This window comes from Sphaeramia orbicularis, chromosome 11, assembly GCF_902148855.1.
Source record: "Sphaeramia orbicularis chromosome 11, fSphaOr1.1, whole genome shotgun sequence".
Classification (NCBI taxonomy): domain Eukaryota; kingdom Metazoa; phylum Chordata; class Actinopteri; order Kurtiformes; family Apogonidae; genus Sphaeramia; species Sphaeramia orbicularis.
The window spans coordinates 18,616,510-18,631,859 of NC_043967.1; the positions used below are offsets into that span (position 1 = coordinate 18,616,510).

At 41.5% G+C, this 15,350-nt stretch overlaps 1 long non-coding RNA gene across 1 annotated transcript; it reads right to left on the bottom strand.

Moving 5' to 3' along the window:
• Positions 1-420: 420 nt before the first annotated feature.
• LOC115428513 (uncharacterized) lies at positions 421-15,035 on the bottom strand. Its single transcript, XR_003936634.1, has 3 exons — positions 15,025-15,035; positions 6,471-6,477; positions 421-515 (listed from the first exon to the last, which is right to left on the bottom strand). It is a non-coding gene; the product is annotated as an uncharacterized LOC115428513 (long non-coding RNA).
• Between the last annotated feature and the right edge of the window lie 315 nt (positions 15,036-15,350).

The window sequence follows — 15,350 nt, forward strand, 5'->3', positions numbered from 1 at the left end:
GTCTTTATATTTGGATCGTAGGATAGTTTTGCATGTCATCTTTTTCTAATATTAATTTAGCATAGTATTTGTAAATAATCGGCCAATCAGCGCTCTGTTAGTTCTGTCCTGCTACCACAAGCTGACCCTCTGCTGTAAAGTGTAGCTAAGTGTAGTAAAGTGATGTGAGCACACCTGCAAAGCTCATGCTCTGAGGGGAGAGACTTTCAGTTAAGCAGGAAAGGAAGCTACAGTATTTCTGACTGTCATTGTCATCTTAGTAGTTGCTGTTTAGTTAATTTTGCTACTAAATTTTGATATAGAGACAAAGAACGCTTTAACTGTCAACTAAGTTTTTGTAACCTTTTTTGATTTTTCTTTTTTTTCCCTTGGAATAAATAGACAGATCACTTTATAATCCGTCTGCCCTTTTTTTTTTTATCTTCCTGGTTCTGGATTATACTTGGAACACACGAGTCAGAAAACTTCACGTCCTGCAAGAAGTGGCAAAGAAGGTTTTGGCTTTTTTGTTGCCACTACAGATATCTCTGCTGAAAAAGTCACTCTTTCTTCAGTTTTCTCTGATTCTGATTTAATAACCCTCAACTTTAATCAGAGCTTTAATGAACATCTGCATGATCAGTCAATTAAATCTAGGAAAATACCTGATTTTCACTGAAAAAATGTTAAATGAAGAAGATAATATTATAATAAATGGTGATTAATTAAATAGTAATTTGGGAACTACCACAAAAGTAGGACTGGGTCTTTATGGGTTAAATGCTTTGTATAAATACTTACTGTCACTTAAAACACAAAACACAGAGGAACACAGATATAAAACACTTCACAAACCTCTACATGTAGGTACTCCAGTCTCATACTGTATTATTCATTAATAATCATGTATCATGCTGCTTAAAATAATTATAAGCACTATAATTATATTCTGTGGAGAAACCACTTTTGTTGTATTATACCTTGTGAAATGCAAGAACCACTCGACGCAGCCACTTGATCCAATATTTATATTCACAGAAGAACATAAGAAGAAAGGGTGACTCTTTTTCACACACAGGCAAAGTAAACTGAGTCTGCAGCGGGAGTTTACCTTCTGCTAATCCCTGCTGATCCAAAATAAATGGAACATCCTATATATCAAGTAGCCTGAGCCACAGCAAACAAAGTTTGAGGAGGAGGAAAAGCCTCCATCACTCCTTAAGTGTGTGCTTTTAAGCAGCAGTGTGGACGCAGTGCTGAGTTAAAGCCCCTGTGGCTGCAGACATCGTCATAGCAACGGAGTGAAATTATAGTTGGAGTCCAGGTTGAATTAAAATAGGACGACTGAAGTACATGAAGGGATGTATGAAAATAATGACACACATCTGAAGACTTAGTGTGATTGGGTGTTGGTTTCTGCATGGACCCCTACTCTATATTCCCTTGAACACATACATAACATCCTAACTCTGCATCTACTTTTGGGTCAAAAGAAAATTAAAAATCCTCACCAACACCTCTAGAATTCTGGTATATCTGTCCAAATTCACAACATAACCATCACATCTCAGTTAGTTAAGCAGATTGAAATCATTTTGTGTTTTCACTCACATATATAAACATAACATACTTTTCTTTATTTATTTATTGGTTTATTTAGGGACTGTGCACATTTATGAACATTGCTGTATAAAAAAATACACCCATAAATATGCCAGAATTAGTAAAAATAATTACTCTTCATCTGCAGTCCCTCGGCAGGTGACAGAAACAAAATATAAAACAGCCATAATTAATTCATCACTCGTTCGCTATAAATTAAAAAAAAAAATCAATTGAAATACACGTAATGATGACAAAGGCATAATCAAAACAAACAAACAAACAAATAAATATGTGTGTGTGTACACACACACATATATATACGTATATCTATATCTATACCTATGTATCTATATCTATCTATCTATCTATTGTGACGGCCCCGCACCTTTCGGGCACTAGGGGCACTGTCAGTTCTCTTTTGCAGACGGCGATGGCATGATTGGTGGCACCTGTGGCGGTCCAGGCCTGACTATATAGGCAGCTCGCCCGTGATGATCATTGGCTCTCTGGCTCTCTGGTTCTCGGGCTCTCTGGACCTCTGGCTCTCTGGTTGTCTCTCTGGTCTGGTCTCGGGCTGCTGGCTGTCTGGTCTGGTCCTGCTCTGCCCTGCTCCTCCTGGCTGGCGTATCTCGGCAATTTTGTGTTTTTGTTATTATTAATTTACTTAATAAATCCTGTTACTTTTTCACCACCTCCGTCTCCATTCTGGTCACCACCTCAGAGCCGGGTTGTGACAAGTGGGGGCTCGTCCTTTTGGTTTCCTTGATCATGTGACAAGTGGGGGCTCGTCCGTTTGGTTTCCTTGATCATGTGACAAGTGGAGATTGTCCGGTCCTTGGTCCATGTGACAAGCGGAGGTTTGTTTGATTCATTCATTTTTTCATTAGCGGTAGTCTCAGCTGTGTGGGCGGGGCCTACATGATTTTGTGAATGACTGGTTGTAGTAGTGTCCACGTGACGTGGCGGTCGGGTGTGTTTTTTCATTGTGCATGTGTGCGCAATCTGTCTGCTTTTGGAGACTTGAGGTGAGTCTGTCTGTGTGTAGAGCGAGCCGGATGTGTGTTTTGTTCATGTTCAGCTAAGTTTAAACTCTGAGCTCTGTTCATGTCGTTTCACACTGGTGTGTCGCTGCTGTCTGGTCCCTGTAGGTTCAGAGCGTCTTCCCCTTTGGAATTCGCTGGGGGGGCTCTTTCTTAGGTGGTGTTGACCGTGGGTAGAGCAGTTGTCTCGGGAGCACATCCGATGCTTTAGTTGAAGTCGCCGTTTATCCGGTTGCTTCACTATGCATGCGGGATTCAGTGCATAAATACCCACCACCAGTAGACACCTGAAGACTAGGGAGGAGCTTAGAGAAGTTTCTGCTAGGCAGATAGAGGGACTGGCTGCGGTGGCTGTGGAGTGTGTTCTGGCTTTTGGCTCAGGAGTTTCAGGTGAGTTTTAGTGGTTTTTTTCTGGTAGGTTAATTTAAAATGGCCTCGGTAGAGGACTTCCTGTCTGCTCCTTCAGAGGAGTGGTTGGACAGCTGTTCCAGAGAGCAACTGGTTAAAGTGGCTGAACATTTTGATTTGGATGTCGGTGATAAGCGGCAGAAAGTCGTTATGAGACAGATTATCAAAGGCAATCTGTTGGAGAGCGGGGTTCTCCGGTCTAAGCCTCAGGTTGGCTTGACCGTAGATTCTGGTGCTGCGTTGGTCTCAGATGTGGGAGACGCAGGCTTAACGTTTGAGCAGCGGGAAAGGTTGCTTTTACTGCAGTTGGAGCTTAAACGGTTAGATCTGGATGAACGACGGCTGAGTTTAAGTCAGGGTAGTGGACCCGGTCCTACTCAGTCCTCTGAGGTTCCGCGTTTCGATGTGGTTACTAACTTACGTCTGGTCCCTCAGTTTTGTGAACGGGACCCAGACACATTTTTTTCTCTGTTTGAGCGCGTGGCTGACAGCCGGAACTGGTCTGACGCAGAGCGCACGCTGCTGCTCCAGTGCGTCCTGACAGGGAAGGCGCAGGAAGCGTATTCTGCTCTGAGTCTGGTCGAGAGTAAAATTTACGGATCTGTCAAAAAGGCTGTGTTAAAAGCGTATGAGCTGGTGCCTGAGGCATACCGTCAGCGGTTCCGCACCTGGCAGAAACACAGTGGGCAGACTCATATGGAGTTTGCTAGAGACTTAATTACACACTTTAATCGCTGGTGTTTGTCATTGGGTGTTGAGTCTTATGAAGCACTATGTGAGTTGATAGTGTTGGAGCAATTTAAAAACACTATTCCTCCACACATAGCTGTTCATATGGACGAGCGCAAAGTGAACACTGTGACCGAAGCGGCTGCGCTCGCAGATGAGTACGTGCTGACGCACAGAGGCCGTCAGTTTAATGGTGGTGTAGACCCTGAGGACAGCAGGTTCCGTTCGTCTGGTAGACAACGGGAGGCTGGGTCTGGGTCCTGGAAGCAGGACGCATCACCACGTTTTCCAACTAACTCTAAGGTTTGTAATTATTGCAGAGGCAGGGGCCATTGGAAAGCAGAATGTCCACGCAGATCTGGTAAGAATGCGCAGGTTAAGCCCGTGGTTCTGGCTGCTCCTGTGACACACTCTGTTTCTGTGGACACCTGTGGGGTCAAAATCAATCCTGTTCAGACTAATTCCTGTGTGCCCTGTAGCGACGTTAAATCTGTGAATGATTGTGGTTTGGCGCAATCTGATTTTTCTGCGTTCATTTCAGATGGTCATGTGTCTTTGGTGGGCACTGATGTTTCCACTCCGGTGAAAATCCTGCGTGACACAGGTGCATTCCATTCTTTTATTCTGGGTTCTGTGTTACCGTTTTCTGACAGCACAGCCACTGGAGATTTCGTTCTGGTCCGAGGAATGGGGTTGACAGTCGTACCTGCTCCCATTCATAAACTCCATCTTAGTTGTGGGCTGGTGACAGGTGAGGTGGTTATGGGGGTGCGTCCTGCCCTGCCTGTTCCCGGAGTACATGTTATCCTGGGTAATGACCTGGCTGGTAGCAGGGTATGGGTTGATGCTCCGCTTTCCCCGGTTGTGACGTTTTTTCCATCTGTCCCCAAAATGACTGAACAGTCAGTCCAGGACGACTCTGAGGTGTACCCGGCATGTGTGGTTACTCGCGCTCAGAGTAAAAATCAGTCTGAGGCGGAGCATTGTGAGGATGTCCGTGACACATGTGCTTTATCTGTACCTGACTCACTTCTGTCTGTTTCCCGTAGTGAGCTGATCGCAGAACAGCGTGCTGATCCGACTCTCTGTGAGCTTGTGCGTAAGGTGGTATCAGCTGCTGAAGGGAACAGTGCGGCTCAGTGTTATTTACTGTTGGATGACCTGTTGGTGCGTAAATGGACGCCCCACTGTGACAGTTTCTTTGGTGAACCGGTGTTTCAAGTTGTTGTTCCCTCAAAATTCAGGGAGGAGGTGCTTACGACTTCTCATGATCAGTCAGGACATTTAGGGGTTCACAAGACTTATCATTACATTCTTAAGTATTTTTTTTGGCCCCGTATGAAAAAAGATGTGTCAAACTACATCAAATCGTGTCACACCTGTCAAATTACAGGTAAACCAAATCAAACCATTAAACCAGCTCCTTTAGCTCCGATTCCAGTTGCGGCTCAACCTTTTGAGCACCTGATTATTGATTGTGTTGGCCCATTACCACGTTCCAAATCAGGTAACTGTTATTTACTCACCGTCATGTGTCAGACGACGAGGTATCCAGCTGCTTATCCGCTTCGCACAATAACAGCGAAGGCTGTGGTTAAAGCTTTAACACAGTTTATTTCAGTGTTTGGAATACCTACAATAATTCAGAGTGACCAGGGTACAAATTTCTCATCGAATTTATTCTCACAGGTTCTTAAACAGCTAGGCGTGAAACATAATAAAGCTTCTGCATATCATGCACAGAGCCAAGGTGCATTAGAACGATTCCATCAAACCCTTAAGTCTCTGTTGCGCAGTTATTGCGTAGAGTTGGATCAGGACTGGGATGAGGGGTTGCCGTGGTTATTGTTAGCTGCCAGAGGGGTGGTGCAGGAGAGCACTGGTTTTAGTCCGAATGACCTGGTGTTTGGTCACGCAGTTCGCGGCCCATTGACTCTCCTCCATGACTCTGTGGTTCCGTCTGAACCTCCTCAGTCTCTAGTTGATTATGTGCAGGGGTTTCGACGTCGTTTGGTTTTGGCTGTGGAGATGGCTAGGGGAAATCTAGCCTGTGCACAAAGTAAAATGAAAAGATTATATGACAGGAAATCTGAAATTCGGGTATTTTCTCCTGGTGATCAGGTTCTGGCTCTATTACCGCTGGTGAACTCACCGTTCCAGGCTAAATTTCAGGGTCCATTTTCAGTTTTGCAGCGGACTTCAGATGTCAATTATTTACTGTCCACTCCAGGTCGCAGGAAGAAAAAACAGTTGTGTAATGTTAACCTGCTGAAGCCGTACCACCCCCGTGAGTTCCAGTCTTTTGGGGGCGGGGGGAGTGCGCAACAGCAGGACGCAACACCTGAGCTTGCTGTTGCTGCCGCTGATGTGTGTTCAGTAAATGTCACACCTGTTGTGGTACAGAATGATGAAGTCCGTGCACCTGATGAAAGTATGTTGTGTGGCAGACTGAAAATTCTGAAACACTGAATAATCTTAATCTTTTATTGGGTCACCTTCCCACTGATCGGTACGCAGAATTATCTGACCTTATTATGCGTTTTCTGTGTTTGTTTGGTGATGTCCCATCACGCACTCATCTGATAGAGCATGATGTTGAGGTGGGAGACGCACAGCCAATCCGTCAGCGGTTCTATCGAGTTTCAGAAGAAAAACGTAAGGTTATGGAAAGTGAAGTAAAATATTTAATGGATAATGGGTTAGCCGAACCTTCAGCCTCAGGCTGGGCTTCACCTTGTTTGTTGGTGGACAAGACAAATAAAACTCCAAGGTTTTGTACAGATTACAGGAAAGTGAACAGTGTCACAAAACCAGACGCTTACCCGTTGCCACGTATGGATGATTGTGTTGACCAAGTGGGTTCAGCACAATTTGTTAGCAAATTTGATTTGCTTAAAGGCTATTGGCAAGTTCCACTGTCAAAGAGAGCAAAGGAAATTTCAGCTTTTATTACACCTTTTGGCTTATTTTCTTATACAGTGATGAGCTTTGGTCTGCGTAATGCACCAGCCACGTTCCAGCGCCTGATGAACACCGTGGTTTCGGGGTTAGAAGGCTGTGCTGTGTATCTAGATGATGTCGTGGTCTACAGCGACACCTGGGGTGAACACGTGAGTCGCATCAGAAAACTGTTTGAGCGGTTACGTGATGCCAACTTAACTGTTAACCTGGCGAAATGCGAGTTTGCAAAAGCCACCGTCACCTACCTGGGAAAGGTGGTGGGTCAGGGGCAAGTGCGACCCATCCAGGCCAAGGTGGAGGCAATTTCCCACTATCCTGTGCCGACCACCAAAAAGGAACTCATGCGTTTCCTGGGGTTAGTAGGATATTACCGTTGCTTTTGTAAAAACTTTTCCACCATAGTTGCTCCCTTGACAGACCTGTTAAAGGCGAGGGCAAAATTCATCTGGTCTAACTCCTGTCAGCAGGCTTTTGACAGCGTAAAGACTGTTCTGTGTTCTCCTCCGGTCCTCGCAGCTCCCCGTTTGGATCAGCCCTTTCAGCTGCACGTGGATGCGAGTGACGTCGGTGCAGGTGCTGTGCTGCTTCAGACAGGAAGTGATGGCATTGACCATCCTGTTAGTTTCTTTTCAAAGAAGTTCAATGGGTACCAGATTAACTATTCAGTCATAGAGAAAGAAACTCTGGCTCTGGTGTGGGCTCTCCAGCATTTTGAAGTCTATCTGGACTGTAGTGTCCCACTGATCATTTACACTGATCATAACCCAATCACATTCTTGAACTCTTTGATCTGTCCGAACCGTAGACTGATGCGGTGGTTCCTGTTTTTACAGACATATAGTTTAGACAGTCGCCACATTAAAGGCTCTGAAAATGTTGTGGCGGATGCTCTGTCTCGAGCCTGATTTTTGATTCCCCCATCTCTCTTAACCCGCTTGCTTCCACCTGTCCCTCTCACTCTTAAAGTGCTTCTCCAGGCGCCGGAGTTGCTGGGTGGCTGGATGAGGATGGTAAGCTGGTGCTGGTTTTAAGAGACTGGGGTAAGCATACAAATCAAAATTGTTACTAAGTGAATGTTTTGTTTAACGTATTTTCTTTCAGACGGTCCTCTTAGAGAGAGGCCCTTTCTTTTTGGGGGGGGGTGTGACGGCCCCGCACCTTTCGGGCACTAGGGGCACTGTCAGTTCTCTTTTGCAGACGGCGATGGCATGATTGGTGGCACCTGTGGCGGTCCAGGCCTGACTATATAGGCAGCTCGCCCGTGATGATCATTGGCTCTCTGGCTCTCTGGTTCTCGGGCTCTCTGGACCTCTGGCTCTCTGGTTGTCTCTCTGGTCTGGTCTCGGTGCTGCTGGCTGTCTGGTCTGGTCCTGCTCTGCCCTGCTCCTCCTGGCTGGCGTATCTCGGCAATTTTGTGTTTTTGTTATTATTAATTTACTTAATAAATCCTGTTACTTTTTCACCACCTCCGTCTCCATTCTGGTCACCACCTCAGAGCCGGGTTGTGACACTATCTTGATTTTCACTGAAAAAAACACAAAATACAGAGGATAATATTACAATAAATGGTGATAAATTACTTAACACGAAAAGCACATGGAGAGCGCAGACCTCCGCCAAGGTGGATCAGTGGGCCCCCCCACCCCCAATCACCACCAAAATTGTATCATTTCTTCCTTGTGCCAGTATCAACAGTTCCTGAAAATTTCATGAAAATCCATCCATAACTTTTTGAGTTATCTTGTTAACAAACAAACAAACAAACACACACGCACGCAAACACAAAGCAAAGCGATCACAATACCTAATGGCGGAGGTAATAAAAGGTTAAATAGAAAAAAAATAATAATTTGGGAGCTGAGACAAAAGTCATAGTGGGTCTTTATGGGTTGATCTATATCTGTATGTATAGACTAACAGAATCTGAATTTGGAAATATGTTTAAGATCACAGTTGAAATATAGCTTCACATACACAATCTAACATGTTACAATCTTATCAAAATGTAAATATATAAACAATTACATGGGTTATCGCATATGTGATGTGGGAGTGAGTGATATAGAGAGGGATTACAGAGCTTGAGAACACATTAGGCGGAAAGTTCTTCTGTGTTTAGTACTATACTTTATGCCAATTGGTATAATAAAGCTTAATTTGCTTCTCTAACATCAACACAGTGGAACAGGCAGCTAACATTATCTATAACAGACTAGAGTTGAGACAATATTCCTCGCTCAGTCAGTTTACAGTGTCGAGTACCTCTCTAACAATTTCGACAAAATATCTGGAATTAAAATAATTATATGTAAAATATGATGTAAATGGGTGCTTCTATGAAACTAGGTTCATTTTGGTATTTGCCACTTTACCAGCTTTTTAGACCCAATAATAATAGAGAAATGTAGACATATTTCCCCCCAGGATGTACCTAATGATGATCTCTGATAAATGCAAAAACATTATACTCTTGCTCTGAGCCATCCCAAGATTAAGGAATTTTTAATAAAATATTGGGTCAAAAATAGGGACATGAAAACCTACCTAGGTGTCAGCGCATTTGATTTGGAAAACATGGCTGTAAATGGTCTTATATACCGCTATAAATAAAGACACTGTGTTAAATTTGTGGATCCTAGTGGTTTTTCTAATCCAGACATACAGGTTTTTCATGAATCTCAGTCTCATTCCAGGTCTCATGTGTAACCCATCGTGTCCACTGGCATTACATGCAGAACTTGATCATTTAACCCATAAAGACCCAGTGTTACTTTTCTGGCAGTTCCCAAATGAATTTTTCTCTCTATTTAACCTTTCTTAAGCAATTTATCACCATTTGTTATAATATTATCCTCCGTATTTTGTGTTTCTTCAATAAAAATCAGGTATTTTCCCAGATTTAATCGATTGATCATGTACATGTTTATAAAAGATCAGATTAAAGTTAATTGTCATAACATCAGAAACAGAGAAAAATGAAGAAAATATGACTTTTTCAACAAAATCTATCATTAACTGAACATAAACCAAGTGTCTCCATCCACTGTCATTGATCCAACTTCATGGGTTTTACTGGTGAATCAATGTTGTAGAAAATGACAGTGTTTCCACGGTAACAATGGAGCCTCTGAACGTCCAAATGGGTCATATCTGATGACCATGAAAAGATGACAAACTGTATTTTACACAAATTACGTACATGGGGATGATAGGATTAGTGGATTTGAAGTTACTGAACATTTTATGTTGGTAGATGATTTTAGTCGCTGGTGGTTGTTTGAGACTTTATGGGTTAAATACATAGAAATCGCCAGTGATTTTGCAATGGCGGTCATTTTTGTGAAACACTCTGCTTGACATAATCAGTCTGATTCCCAAAATGTACCCCTGAGAGATTAAAAAGATATTTAAAAAAATAGTACTGCATAACTTTCGTGTCCTTTTGACTGTTACATGCGGATTTTTGTATGAAAATAACATAAAAATGTGTTTTATCTCAAAAATAATTGCTCTTTTATCTCAGTAAATATTTATGTTTAAAACAGACCCAAAGTGCTTCCAAACTTGCTTCCTAACATTAGTCTACATCTGGTTTGAATTTTCTGTTTTTAGGGACCAGTTTCATAGAAGCACCCAGATGTAAAAAAAAAAAAAAAAAAGCTTATATATTTCTTATGGGTTTTGTTGCAATATGTAAATTACTCTGTATATTGTCCAGAAAAAGGCGTATTTTCTTTTTTTGTGGGGTCTTATAGTGAATCAGTTCATGTCATTTGTCCGTTTTATTTATGTATTGTTCTTATTATTGTTGGTAATCATATTATTTATCAAATTCTATGGTCCAGCTTGTCCTTTTCTATGGCTGAGCCCATGTCTGTATGTGTCTGTATGTTGTTCCATAGACTTTAGCTGCAGTAATCCCTGCTCTTTGCTATTCATACCTTCTGTCAGGGAATGATTGACTCTTCCAATCCCTATGAAATAAAACATTCATATTAATTTAGGTTCATAGCAGGTGGGGGGCTTTTTTTGAAGCTTTATTTGAAGGATCAGAAAATCCCATCGTGATCAAAATGAAACTGCTAAAGCTCAAACTCCAATTGAAGTTTGATATCATCCCCCGGCAAACATGAGTGGATTTGGGTTTAATAGCTGCTTTTAATCCCTGTGATGTGATTTAACTTGAAGAAGTGCAGGTCAATGATGAAAAAACTTGGAAAATATGATTATGTTATCCAGAAATATTTGAACCCTGGAGAATTACCTGTCACAGGCAGTGAAGAGGGGATGAACGGCCCCAAATTCTCATTCGGAATTACATTCTGTTCCTTTGTATACAAATCGGCTTACTCATTGTTTTGACAGATTGCACAACAATGCTGTTAGAATTCAGCTCAGGCTCCAGCCGTCACACTGAGGAGTCTATTGGAAGCAGAACAGAAGTTTGAAAATTGTACAGCGGCGATTGTGTACGCTACATCCTGGATGCAACACTTACACACACACAAATACACACAAATACACACACACACAAATACACAAGGGAATGTCTGTGATTAAATGAACGCTTTGTCCCGACACTGAATCGCAGCTATTTTAACAGAAATATTAAAATGACTTACATCCATGGTTTTAAAACCGCAGCAGAGTGAGACCTCTGTCAGAAGATTAGAGATTATTTGACCCATTTACAGCCCAGTCGCTCCCGCAGGAGTCTCCACTTCCTCCGGGGACAGGTCGAAGCTCACCAGTTCTGGCCTCGTGTGTTTCTAAATGTATGACTTTGCTGCGTTGACACATTTTAGTTCACCTGCTGTCATTTTGGACTATTTTAACACAGATACAAATGACAGATGAGGTGATGCTCTGGCTCAGGGGTGGCAAACATAAGGTCCGCAGGCCAAAACTGGCCCTCCAAAGTGTTCAATTTGGCCCCCAGGGTGAATGTACAACATCCTACTGATCATAGGGTTCATATTATATGTATATCATATTATTAGTCAAGTTAAATTTTTCAGTTCCAGATGCCTGTTACTAAATGTTTTGTACCCTTGTAGATCCACTGTAATGTCTAACTTATAATATACATGTGTAAATGATAAAGTGTGGCATAATATTATTAAAATTCCACTTTTTTTTAAAAAAGAAATTTCAGGTTGTTCATGGTAGTTGAGGGTATTTTGTTTAACCCTTAGGGGTCCACAATCACGGTTCTGAATTCAAGGTTATTCAAGATTCAAAATTTTTTTTGCTTAATTCAAGCAAATAAATCTGCCAATGGAACAGGTGAAAATTATTGTGGTAAGATTTCATGAAATAAGATGTTTAAGGTCTATTGTCTAACAATAAATTCTTGTATCTCACTGAAAAGTTACTCTTTAGGTGATTATGTCTTATTTTAAGTGTGATGAGATATTTTGACTAGAAATGAGAAAAATACATTTGGTAAGATTTTGATTTTTGCAGTGTACTCTAACTGCATCTGCATCAACCATCATATGCTTGTGTTAATATTGCTAATGTCATTGGCAGATCCAGAAAAAATAGATAATGGGGGGGTGGAGGGGCTATATATATATATATATATATATATATATATATATATATATATATATATATATATATATATATATATATGCGTATGTGATATCTTTGTCCGAATTGTCATATTCTTGCAATACTATGTATTATGGTCATATTTCACAATACAATGTACTCTTTAATGTTAAGTGACCCTGAGGTTTTTTCTACTTAGTAGAAGGCCTACTAGTAGTTCATAAATGTGTGTGTGCACGTAGAATACTGGCCCATCTGTGACGCAAAACACTGTAATGATTCACAAGATGCTGACACATGCCAGCCCAACAGTAAATGGAGTCAATTTTATCTACACACCAGTTAGATATAGGAATATGTTTGACAACGTTGTGTGATTCACTCAAACACTGGCTGTGTTTTGTGGTTAATGTCATGCAGTTCTATAGTTCTTACTGTATAATAATACATTCCATACCTTCTGTGGCTGCCCATTATTCATACAGACCCAAATGCTGCTTGAATAGACAGTTGTCTCTTCATGATTATTAGACTTTAGTTCAGATTTAACCCCCTTTACCAGATAAACACTAGTTATAAATGGCACGTGCACAGTAGACCCTCCGCCCTCCAATACAAGAGGTAAGAGAGCCTCGGGGTGCAAAAAACAGCATCCAAGCACCACCCAAAAGAAGTAAGATAATCAAATAGCGAACAGGTCAATTTGAAATACAACTGGTATAGAGCTCTGTAGGTAATGTCTTGGACTGCAATGCAAAACACTGGGGCTCAAATCCAGGCTAAAGTAAGAATTTTTTTTTCTGCAGCGATGTGGGGGGTGTAAACATGACAAATTCATGGGGCCCAGCATTTGTGGGGGGCCCATAGAGCAGAGGAGGGCGTCCAGTGGATACAGGTTAGAAGTTGTGAAAATGTCCTGTAAGATCCGCTGTATAAGAGAGACATAGGAGTCGGGAATCAGATGTTGAAAGTATGTTAAGTTTCAGTTTCATTTTCACCCTAGCGCAAATGACGCTATGTGTGGACTGCCCCCCCCCCCCCCACGCGAACACTCCGACAGATCAACAACATACTGAATTTTATGAAAGGGCCCACAACGTTTACCTTTCATGGGCCCACAATTGGTAGCAGCACCCCTGGCTGAATTTAAGAGAAACTAAAGGGAGAAGTTCAATGGCCAACTGTTAAAAAAGAGATAATAATAATAATAATAGACATTCATTTCTGCTCTAATGGTTAATGAATGCTATGGATAACAGAAGTCATGTGAGTTGGTCATGATGGTGGCAAAACTATTGAAAAAAAGGAAAACAAACATTGTTATCGGCCGAGTGTTGGCAGAGTGGTATAAAGGTTAGCAACTCAGCCCTATAGCAAGAAAGTTTAGGGTTCGATTCTCAGTTGAACCAGAGCCTTTCTATGTTAAGTTGATGCATACATGCAGTTTCTCCCACCATTAAAAACAGGTACATATAGGTTAATTCTTCTGCCGTTGCCCCTGACTACGATGATGATAAACATCTAACTCCTAATGTCAGCCATGAGGTAATGATAGTGTGAATGCAGGTAAAATGCAGAGACCTGGATAATAAAGTGAGTTAACTTTAAGCTTAAAATTAACAACATTCCATGTTTTTCTAAACAGTTTCTTTCTAAATTCTCACAGTTTTGCAGTTCAAACCACCTTTCATCATTTGCAACATTTACAAAAATAACACTAGCATTTTTTTTTTTTTTTTCATAGCCTGGTTACATTTATGTTAAATTGTTGAATTTTAAGGAGCCAATAAGTGTATTAGTGTAATTTTACAAATCTATTTTTGACCACCTCACAGGCTCAGAGCAGAAGCAGCCTTGAGGACCCCCAGATCTGCTTGAAAGGCAAAGACATAACTCATTAAAAATAAATTATAATAAATATAAAAGGTGCCAAAGAAAACTGACAGTAAACTTAGAGTTTCATTTTGTGATATTTGTTGATAATTATAAGTGAAGTGGGTGATTATACAACCAACCACTACCCTCCCCTATGGTGGCCACAAAAAAGGACTTCATTGTAGAGTCAGTATTTTTTTTTTTTTTCCATTCTGGGGTTTTTAATCAAGGGAATATTAACTCTGGTCCACACTCAAACACAGAAAGTGATGGTAATGCACCTTAATACTTGAAGTCTGAAATGAAACAGAAAAAATCATAAGAGCAGGTCTGTTGGGAGTTAAAAAGACACTGAAGCAAAACATGATGTAGATTTGTGTAGATATGAAGGAGTCAAGTGTGGAACTCCATTCCGTCCATGTCTGTTTTGAGCCACAAAATTATTAAACAAACACCAAAAAAACACAATGGCAGTAATAACAGCATCAGGAAAGTACTTGCTTTTGTCAATGAAAACTGCATTGTGAAGTTCTTCCAAAGTGACCAACTCTATATATAAAATGTCAAGAGATAACTTTTTTGTGATCTGGCGCTATATAAATAAAATTTGATTGATTGAGTGATTTAATTGGTTTTCCCCTGTAAGTCGCTTTGGAAAAAAGCGTCTGCCAAATGCGTAAACATAAACATAAACATAAACATAAAGTGCTAAAGACAAAACTCTGTCGCAGTCCTGTAACTCCACCTCCACTAACAGCGCTTTGTGATGGTCCATGTTCCGTTGGAGATTTGGGACGCGGTATCAGACGTTTTATACCAGGCTGCAGTCATGGGATCATGGTTTAATACCTGCCTCATACCTGTGTTTAACTCCTTTGCGTGGACACCGTAGAGACTAAGAATAATAGGGCTGCAGACCTGGCCTTTGTTTGGGCTCTTATTGCAGTATGTAATCAGCGATCCATGATGGAGCGTGTCCACACCTCAGCGTGTTTACCTCCATGAAGACAAGATGGGAATCTGCTTAGTCGGACAGTGCGCATGGCGTAGAACCCACAGAACAGATCAGCAGCAATTTCACGCCTGGGGAGAGAGGATAGATCCATGGAGCCGACTTCGACACAAAGGCATCAGGATGGGATTAACTGGTACAAGGATCAAGCAACACAGGAGAACCTATCAGGAAGGGAGGTTCCT